The 11,361-nt window shown below is 41.4% G+C and overlaps 1 protein-coding gene across 10 annotated transcripts in view; it reads right to left on the reverse strand.

The window, feature by feature from the left end:
- The window catches only part of lrrc7 (leucine rich repeat containing 7), a 170,348-nt gene that overhangs the window by 87,957 nt on the left and 71,030 nt on the right, over positions 1-11,361 (reverse strand). The gene's annotated exons all lie outside the window — the stretch shown is intronic.

Here is an 11,361-nt window from a genome sequence, read left to right on the forward strand (position 1 = left end):
GGTTCCCCCTCATGTCGTTGTCAGTGATTGTTTATTGTAAGTGTATGTCTGTACTGGTGTGTATTTAACCCTCTGTTTCCCCTCATGTCGTTGTCAGTGATTGTTTATTGTAAGTGTATGTGTACGTCTGTACTGGTGTGTATTTAACCCTCTGGTTCCCCCTCATGTCGTTGTCAGTGATTGTTTATTGTAAGTGTATGTGTACGTCTGTACTGGTGTGTATTTAACCCTCTGGTTCCCCTCATGTCGTTGTCAGTGATTGTTTATTGTAAGTGTATGTGTACCCTGTACTGGTGTGTATTTAACCCTCTGTTTCCCCTCATGTCGTTGTCAGTGATTGTTTATTGTAAGTGTATGTGTACGTCTGTACTGGTGTGTATTTAACCCTCTGTTTCCCCCTCATGTCGTTGTCAGTGATTGTTTATTGTAATTGTATGTGTACGTCTGTACTGGTGTGTATTTAACTGTCTGTCTGGTGGTGTATGTGTACGTCTGTACTGGGTGTTAACCCTCTGGTTCCCCTCATGTCGTTGTCAGTGATTGTTTATTGTAAGTGTATGTGTACGTCTGTACTGGGTGTATTTAACCCTCTGGTTCCCCTCATGTCGTTGTCAGTGATTGTTTATTGTAAGTGTATGTGTACGTCTGTACTGGTGTGTATTTAACCCTCTGGTTCCCCTCTGGTGTGTATTTAACCCTCTGGTTCCCCTCATGTCGTTGTCAGTGATTGTTTATTGTAAGTGTATGTGTACGTCTGTACTGGTGTGTATTTAACCCTCTGGTTCCCCTCATGTCGTTGTCAGTGATTGTTTATTGTAAGTGTATGTCTGTACTGGTGTGTATTTAACCCTCTGTACTGGTGATTGTTTATTTAACGTCTGTACTGGTGTGTATTTAACCCTCTGGTTCCCCCTCATGTCGTTGTCAGTGATTGTTTATTGTAAGTGTATGTGTACGTCTGTACTGGTGTGTATTTAACCCCTGGTTCCCCTCATGTCGTTGTCAGTGATTGTTTATTGTAAGTGTATGTGTACGTCTGTACTGGTGTGTATTTAACCCTCTGTTCCCCTCATGTTGTCAGTGATTGTTTATTGTAAGTCTGTACTGGTGTGTATTTAACCCTCTGTTTCCCCTCTGTACTGGTGATTGTTTATTGTTTAACCCTCTGGTTCCCCTCATGTCGTTGTCAGTGATTGTTTATTGTAAGTGTATGTGTACGTCTGTACTGGTGTGTATTTAACCCTCTGGTTCCCCTCATGTGTCAGTGATTGTTTATTGTTTAACGTCTCTGTGTATTTTCCCCTCATGTCGTTGTCAGTGATTGTTTATTGTAAGTGTATGTGTACGTCTGTACTGCGTCGGGTTATGTTACCCATTGATTTGTATTATTATGTTTTCCGGTGTTTTTTTTGTAAATAAACTGCGCTGTTGGAAACACAGTTATTTCTCTCCTGCGTCTGACTTCTCTGCCGCCAGTTCACACCCTTACATTGTGGACACCGTTTGTCACCGTTATAGTGAAATTAATTTATTGTTTAGTGTTGTGTTGGGTAGTGGCATTGCTGACATGCATCTAAAAAATAAAAAAAATGTTTTTTTTGCCACACTAAGATGTATATGCTAAAATGTTTTTTAATTTGTAACGTGTGATTTCATAGGAGACCCAACAAGTCCCATAGTGGTGTGGGGGAAATTGTTTTCCTGGGGCCCAGAGTTTTTCCTGATCTGGTAGTAGGCGACCCTAACCCACTCTGGACCCTAGTTGTAGCGTATGACAGTAATAAATCAGCTGTTAAAAAATGGTTGTATATGGGCTATGATGGGACCCGATTATTTTTCTAATCAATTCAAATAGTAAAAATTCAAAATTAACTCCTGGAAAAACTCCTGGCCCTAAGGAGGTTGAAAACCTTTACACAAACTAAGAGACAGGGCTGAGCTCACTGTATGCAGGGTTGCATTATGTAGGCCTTTGCATCTGTAATTAAAAAGATACTCAAACAGTATGTCATCACTTTCGTGTTGATTGATTCATTCCAGTCAATACTTTTTTATTAAAAAGACCTAGGTAGCCTAGCCACCCGAAGTTTGAATATAAACCAAGTTTGATCACATTCACAATTTCTCCGAACACAAATAAATGGGCCTATTTTAGACTAGAAATACATAGCTTAGGCTACAAAAACATGATGTTATGTTTCCCCTGGCCAGGCCAAGATGGGATCGGAGAGCATGGGCTACCTACAGTTGGGATTGTTATCAGTAGGCTACAGTTGATCAGACTGAAACACAGACTAATTGTGCACGTTGAGAAATCATGGTGGCGTGTATCGGCTTCCATATAAAACAGCCCATCGCAGTGAATTCACCTATACCCACATTTTCAGCCACAGTTAGCTTATAGCACATGCAATGATTTGCATGATATAGATCTAAATTAAACAATGTTGTAAGGTAGGCCTACTGTACTTATATCTTCATATGAGAGAGTTAATCATACATTTTTGATAGGCTAACGTTACTTGATGTAATGAGTGTAGCATACAGATGCGTAAATTAACCCTTTAACTGTCTGCACATGCTTGTGAATTGTTGTATTATTCAAGATTATAGAACAGGTGGTTCTAATCCTGAATGCTCATTGGTTAAAACCACATTCTGGTGTCTATTCCACAAGTTACCACCAGCTAAATCTATGACGTTAAAATTCCTATTTACTCTGTTCCATCTGACTTCACAATCCACTGTCTCATTAGCCCATCCAGGCACTTTATAAACTTGATCTCCGCTATAAAAAGCATCTATTCATTATCTCACATTTCTTTAAGACTAACATTTCGTTTTCAACAGAGATTTGAATAAACCCTGCTGTCTGTCTCTCTGACATTTGCAACATTGTTTCAATATATAAATTCGATCTCTACCCCTCCTGAGTGGTGCAGTGGTCTAAGGCACTACATCACAGTTGCTAGCTGTGCCACTAGAGATTCTCTGTTGCAGCCGGCCGCGACCGGGAGACCCATGGGGCGGCGCACAATTGGCCCAACATTGTCCGGGTTAGGGAAGGGTTTGGCCGGCAGGGATGTCCTCGTCATATTGCACTCTAGCGACTCCTGTGGCGGGCCAGGCTCATGCATGCTGACACAGTCGCCAGGTGTATGGTGTTTCCTCCGACAAATTGGTGTGGCTGGCTTTCGGGTTAAGCGGGCAATGTGTCAAGAAGCAGTGCGGCTTGTTTGGGTCGTGTTACGGAGAACGCATGGCTCCCGACCTTCGCCTCTCCCGAGTCAGTATGGGAATTGCAGTGATGAGACAAGACTGTAACTACCAATTGGATACCACGAAATGTAGTTATTAAAAAATTATTATAATAATTATGTCCATCTCCATCTGTCAAATAGTAATGAACTAGTCGGGACGAGACAGACAGGTAGGCAGCATTTCTCAGCCAGTCGAAATCATGAATTATCTGGCATCATTTTTATGGATACAAAGAAATGTAAATTGAAAAAAGGTCAAACGAAAGGAAGTGCAGCAAGTTTGCTGTCTTTCCTGCTTCAGTTTAAAGTGACTGTGTTAGCTGTGTTGTTGGCTAGCTCCTCTGAACAACAGTGTCCTGACGAGAGAGCACATTTTCTATGTCAGGCGAAATCGCGCCTCATTAGCTCATTGTTATGGATGTATCCAAATAAATGTCACTGGAAAACACCTTAAACAAATGCAAATGCAGCTACTGTTGTTATTCTGAGTGCACTGTTTGACGTGACTGTAAGTTAGCCGTAGTTGGCTAGCTAGCAAGCAGGGGATAAGAACGTTGCCAGCCAGTATGGCAATGTAACGCTTAGAACGAACGACTGGGTCGCGTCCATAGATACAGAACAAAAAGACTGAATGACTGGGTCGCGTCTCTGGCAACCGGACCAATAGAACAAACGACCAGTCGGCTTGGGTAGCAACTATATCTAGTGGAAGGATGAAATAGTATGAATAAATTAATCAAAATAAGGTTTTTAATGAAAATATGTCAATTGTTATTTGAATATGTTGGTAACTCGTTGTATAAAAGTGAAACCAAAGTTAAACTTTTCTTCTAAAACGTTGCCCTATAGAATAATGCAACCAAACCATATTACACTTACAGTGTGGCAAATTAGTATTTGGTCAAGCCACCAATTGTGCAAGTTCTCCATTTAAAAATATGAGAGGCCTGTAATTTTCATCATAGGTACATTTCAACTATGACAGACAAAATGAGAAAAAAAATTCAGAATATCACATTGTAGGATTTTTTATGAATTTATTAGCAAATTATGGTGGAAAATAAGTATTTGGTCACCTACAAACAAGCAAGATTTCTGGCTCTCACAGACCTGTAACTTCTTCTTTAAGAGGAAGTGTACCTATGATGAAAATTACAGGCCTCTCTCATCTTTTTAAGTGGAAGAACTTGCACAATTGGTGGCTGACTAAATACTTTTTTGCCCCACTGTAAGTGATAATGCCCTGAAAGCCTGTGTTTAGATCATATATTGGCATGGTTCATCTCGGGCCTAACAACACCCGTGCTCTCCTGTACTCCCTGTTCACCCACGACTGCGTGGCCACGCACGCCTCCAACTCAATCATCAAGTTTGCGGACGACACAACAGTGTTAGGCTTGATTACCAACAACGACGAGACGAGCCTACAGGGAGGAGGTGAGGGCCCTCGGAGTGTGGTGTCAGGAAAATAACCTCACACTCAACGTCAACAAAACTAAGGAGATGATTGTGGACTTCAGGAAACAGCAGAGGGAACACCCCCCTATCCACATTGATGAGACAGTAGTGGAGAGGGTAGTAAGTTTTAAGTTCCTCGGCGTACACATCACAGACAAACTGAATTGGTCCACCCACACAGACAGCATCGTGAAGAAGGCGCAACAGCGCCTCTTCAACCTCAGAAGGCTGAAGAAATTCGGCTTGTCACCAAAAGCACTCACAAACTTCTACAGATGCACAATCGAGAGCATCCTGGCGGGCTGTATCACTGCCTGGTACGGCAACTGCTCCGCCCACAACCGTAAGGCTCTCCAGAGGGTAGTGAGGTCTGCACAACGCATCACCGGGGGCAAACTACCTGCCCTCCAGGACACCTACACCACCCGATGTCACAGGAAGGCCATAAAGATCATCAAGGACAACAACCACCCGAGCCACTGCCTGTTCACCCCGCTATCATCCAGAAGGCGAGGTCAGTACAGGTGCATCAAAGCTGGGACCGAGAGACTGAAAAACAGCTTCTATCTCAAGGCCATCAGACTGTTAAACAGCCACCACTAACATTGAGTGGCTGCTGCCAACACACTGACTCAACTCCAGCCACTTTAATAATGGGAATTGATGGGAAATTATGTAAAATATATCACTAGCCACTTTAAACAATGCTACCTAATATAATGTTTGCATACCCTACATTATTCATCTCATATGTATATGTATATACTGTACTCTATATCATCTACTGCATCTTTATGTAATACATGTATCACTAGCCACTTTAACTATGCCACTTTGTTTACATACTCATCTCATATGTATATACTGCACTCAATACCATCTACTGTATCTTGCCTATGCCGCTCTGTACCATCACTCACTCATATATCTTTATGTACATATTCTTATCCCCTTACACTTGTGTCTATAAGGTAGTAGTTTTGGAATTGTTAGCTAGATTACTTGTTGGTTATTACTGCATTGTCGGAACTAGAAGCACAAGCATTTCGCTACACTCGCATTAACATCTGCTAACCATGTGTATGTGACAAATACAATTTGATTTGATTTGATTTATATCCTCCAAACACCGGCTACTAAGGCATTATCACTTAAGTGTAATATGGTTTGTTTGCATTATTCAATAGGGCAACGTTTTAGAAGAACGGTTGACCAAGAGTGTCGCATTGCCAGCCACAACGAAAGGTAAGGCAAGGACATAATGTGAATTGAAAAGTAGAATTATCTTTCGCCACAATGCTCCTCTCCTTCATATCTCGTAGTGGGAACAGGGCCCAAATGGAAGATAATTAGATTATTTCTGCTTATTTCTGCAGTAGTGTTAAGAGCACTAAACAGGCAAATGTGTAGACATCAATGAGTTAATTAGAAAGATGCACTAAAAACTCAAGGTAGAGATATTTTCATGTGGAAGACCTGTTGTCAACTTTGAATGGCTAGCTAACTTCGACGGTACAGCTTGTAGCAGTTAGCTGCTGCCTCTTTTCCAGTGACTTTTCCAGTGACGTGAACTGGCAGGTTGGGCTTTCATCAGCCCCTTCAAAGGCACAAAATGTAAACAGTACCTGCTTACTAATGAGAATGGAAGACAGCTTTCATCCATAAGCAAAAGATATGAACCAAATTAAAAATTAAACACCTCAACCCTTACACACACTCTTTACATTTTGCTGCCTTAAAATTAAAGGGATAAAACTTTATTTTCCTACTGATCTCCTCAACCTAGTCCACATTTTCAAATTGAAATAAAACATTTCCAAATCAATAAAAATGTAAACGAAGAAGTCTTGATTATGTGCCTTCATACCCTAGAGTTAATCCTATGTGGGAGCACCATTGATTAAGATTAGATTATCATCACTTTATTGGTCAATTACACAAAGGTCCAGCCAAAATTCTACTCTGCTTTTAACCCATCCCCCAAGAAAGACACACATCAGTGGAGACTCCTCAGAGGAGGAAGGGGAGGACCATCCTCCACAGTGAATTTTGTAAAAATGTTAATTGTAAAACATTTAAAAAGTTAAATTGTTTAGATAAAACTATACTACATATAATCATGTCACCAAAGAACTAATTAAAAAACACTATTTTGCAAATAACGTCTACAGTAGCCTGAACAGCATTCTGTAGGGCAGAACCATGGTATAGCCAGAAGACAGCTAGTTTCCATCCTCCTCTGGGTACATTGACTTCACTACAAAACCTAGGAGGATCATGGTTCTCACCCCCTTCCATAGATTTGCACAGTAATTATGACAACTTCTGAGGATGTCCTCCAGCCTATCAGAGCTCTTGCAGCATGAACTGAGATGTGGTCCAACCAATCAAAGGAATCTAATACTGAAAGCATAAGTGTCAGCTAGCTAGCACTGCGGTGCATACACTGTGGTGAGTAGTTGACTCAAAGAGAGAGAAAGACCATAGTTGAACAGTTTTGAACAAAATAGAGAGAGAGCGAGAGCGAGAGAGAGAGAGATATCATTTTTTAAATTTAATTAGCTAGAAAATGCAGCTAGCTAGTTTAGCCTACTGAAACATCCTTCTAAAACAGACTTGACTATGACTTAAAAACACAACAAGGTAAGCTTTTGTTATTGCTTTTGTTATTGCAAAATTATTGCCACAGGTGCCCGCCGGCGTAACTGCTTACTGACTGCACACTAACTGCACACTAACTTTATGATTGTAGCCGGTTTACTAACCCATTAGTTATATTAGCTATGATGACTATGACGTTACTTTAGCTAATATGGTGACAACGATGTAGGCTGTGTGTAGTGGTTTGGCTTGGAAAGTTTTTTTCGCCTGGTCACATACAGTTGATGCATTGAAGTCCACAAGCGAAGGGAAGAGGTTAGACGAAGAGAGCGCATAGATGCGAGATGGAATACAACATGGCTGCTATGAAAGTGAACTGTGTTTACGCATGATCAGGGGTGTATTCATTTAGCAGATTCTGTTTAAAAACATTTCTTAAATGGAAGCAAACGGAACAAAACAGGAATAAACATGCCTGAATCTGTCCAATTGAAACTCATGTTTGCAACTGTTGGACTAATGATTACACCCTATATCAGCTAGATGCAGACAAGAGTTTGCAAGGCAGTATTGAATGTCACAGACTGTCCAAATCGTTCTCTCGACCTGTGTGCACCTACGTTGAAAACTTTAAATCATAGGCTAGGTTGTAGCAACCTCACGATGGGTATAGGGAAAATTAGAGTATCGTGTAGTAGCCTAAACCTATCGCTGTTACATTGAACTGGGTGAATGGAATATGAATATTTGTCATCCAATAAGCTGTAATAGAAATAAGGCCATGCTTTTGAAAGAGAAATCTTCCGCCCTTGCCCTAAAATGGCACTGACCGCCACTGACACACATACAGGGTGCTCCGACACTGGGCGCCCAGGAACTATTGCTGTGTGGGGGTAAGTCCCTTGCTCAAGGGCACAACGGCAATTAATGGCATCTAGAATTTGATACCAGAAAATCTCCAGTTGCCAGCTCAATTCCCGCCAGATATTTCCCGTCGGACCCAGGATTCAAACTGGCAACCCTCTGGTGGCTGGCTCGCCGCTCGAACCGCTAGGCTACTTGCAGCCCTAGCAGACATTACAGCTGTGAATAATTTTAAATAAGATTCTACCAACTTTGCTCTATAAATTATAAACAATAAATGTATTTTACTTTGAAAATGAAGTGAATGGTGTGCAGACTTTCACCAGGCACTATATGCAAAAAGGAAGCTGTCAACTCCAAATCAAATCAAATGTTATTTGTCACATGCACCGAATAAAACAGGAAATAAGGCCATGCTCATGAAATACTTACTTACAAGCCCTTAACCAACATTTCAAGCAATATATGGTGGTCTGCTTGAAACATGTAGGTATTACAGACTGGGTCAGGGAGAGGTTGAAAGTATCAGTGAAGACACTTGCCAGTTGGTCCGCGCATGCTCTGAGTATACATCTTGGTAATCCGTCTGGCCCCGGGGTCTTGTGAATGTTGACCTGTTTTTAAGGTCTTGCTCATATCGGCTACGGAAAGCGTCGTATGAAACACTGGTGCTCTCATGCATGCTTCAGGGTTGCTTAACTCGAAGCATTCATAAAAGGCATTTAGCTCATCTGATAGGCTCGTGTCACTGGGCAGTTCGACAGCTGGGTTTTCTTTTGTAGTCCGTAATAGTTTGCAAGCCCGGCCACATCCGACGAGCGTCAGAGCTGGTGTAGTAGGATTCAATCTCAGTCCTGTATTCATGCTTTGCTTGTTTGATGGTTTGTCTGAGGGCATAGCGGGATGTCTTATAAGTGTCTGGATTAGTGTCCCGCTCCTTGAAAGCGGCAGCTCTAGCCTTTAGCTCGGTGCGGATGTTGTGTGCTAGCAAAACAGTCCTGTAGCGTAGCATCCACGCCATCTGACCACTTCCGTAATGAACGAGTCCCTTTTACTTCCTCCTTTAGTTTTTGCTTGTAGGAATCAGGAGGATAGAATTATGGTCAGATTTGCCAAATGGAGGTTGAGCTTTGTATGTGCCTCTGTGTGTGGAGTAAAAGTGGTCTAGAGTTTTTTTCCCCTCTGGTTGCACATACACAATGCTGGTAGAAATTAGGTAAAATGGATTTTAGTTTGACTGCATTAAAATCCCTGGACACTAGGAGCAACATTTCTGGATGAGCATTTTCTTGTTTGCTTTTGGCCTTATGCAGCTCGTTGAGCGCGGTCTTAGTGCCAGCATTAGTTTGTGGTGGTGAATAGACGGCTATGAATACTATAGATGAAAACTCTCTTGGTAGATAGTGTGGTCTACAGCATATCATGAGGTACTCTACCTCAGGCGAGCAACACCTTGAGACTTCTATAATATTAGACATTGCGCACCAGCTGTTACTGACAAATAGAAACACACCCCTACCCCGCATCTTACCAAAAGTAGCTGCTCTTTCCTGCCAATGCACGGAAAACCCAGCCAGCTCTATATTATCCGTGTCGTCGTTCAGCCACGACTCGGTGTAGCATAAGATATTACAGTTTTTAATGTCCGGTTGGTAGGATAGTCTCAATCGTAGATCATACAGTTTATTTTCCAGTGCTCATTGGCCAAAATAACTGATGGTAAAGGTGGTTTACCCACTCTCCGATGAATTCTCTCAGTCTTTTCTTCACACGAATGACAGGGATTTGGGCCTAGTCTCGGGGAAGCAGTATATCCTTTGCGTCTGACTCATTAAAGTACTCAGTTTGGACCCAGTTCGAGGTGAGAAATCGCTGTTCTGATGTCCAGAAGCTTTTTTTGGTCATAAAAGACAGTAGCAGTACCATTGTGTACAAAATAAGTTACAAACAATGCAAAGAAACTAAAAAATAGCACAGTTAGTTAGGAGCCCGTAAAACGGCAGCCATCCCCTCCAGTGCCATTATGTTACGTCACTATGAAACTGTATCATTGACTGGATATCTAACCAGATCAATTCCTATAGGTTGCAACAGGATTTATACACAAGTCGACCTGTATCAAGGCACTGCAGTATCAGTTGGAGTGACCTGCTTATGCCACTCATATGAACACCAGGAAATTCATAGCCTTCTCATTAATTGATCAATTTAAGAAACAGTTGATTTGGATTGAAAGTGGATTGTACTATGGGACTACTAATAGACCCATATCCTCATTCAATTGTCTAAGATGATCCGGGTTCACCTTGAATAGCTATGATACCATAGAAGTGCAATCATGTCAATCATGAATATCAGGGACAAGTAGCCTAGGCACCTGGGGAACAAACATAGAGTGGCTCATGGTTCAATATAAACATCAAGCCTGATGTAGCCTATACTGTAGGTTAGTGAAAGACTAATAATGGATATACACTACCTTTCAAACGTTTGGGGTCACTTAAAAATGTCCTTGTTTTTTAAAGAAAATATATTTTTTGTCCATTAAAACAACATCAAATTGATAAGAAATACAGTGTAGTCATGGTTCATGTTGTAAAACACCAGTCTCAACGTCAACAGTAAAGAGGCAACTCCGAGATGCTGGCCTTCTAGGCAGATTTGCAAAAAAAAGGCCATATCTCAGACTGGCCAATAAAAATAAAAGATTAAGATGGGCAAAAGAACACAGACACTGGACAGAGGAGCTCTGCCTAGAAGGCCAGCATCCTGGAGTCGCCTCTTCACTGTTGATGTTAACTGGTGTTTTACGGGTACTATTTAATCAAGCTGCCAGTTGAGGACTTGTGAGGCATCTGTTTCTCAGATACTCTAATGTACTTGTCCTCTTGCTCAGTTGTGCACTGGGGCCTCCCACTCAGTTTGCTCTGTTCTGCGAAGGGAGTAGTACACAGCAATGTACGAGATTTTCAGTTTTTGGCAATTTCTCACATGGAGTAGCCTTCATTTCTTAGAAAAATAATAGACTGACGAGTTTCAGAAGAAAGTTATTTGTTTCTGGCTATTTTGAGCCTGTAATCAAACCCACAAATGCTGATGTTCCAGATACTCAACTAGTCTAAAGAAGGACAGTTTTATTGCTTCTTTAATTAGCACAACAGATGACAGCTTTGCTAAC

The sequence above is a fragment of the Oncorhynchus keta genome, chromosome 1, assembly GCF_023373465.1.
Source record: "Oncorhynchus keta strain PuntledgeMale-10-30-2019 chromosome 1, Oket_V2, whole genome shotgun sequence".
NCBI classification, from domain to species: Eukaryota; Metazoa; Chordata; class Actinopteri; order Salmoniformes; family Salmonidae; genus Oncorhynchus; species Oncorhynchus keta.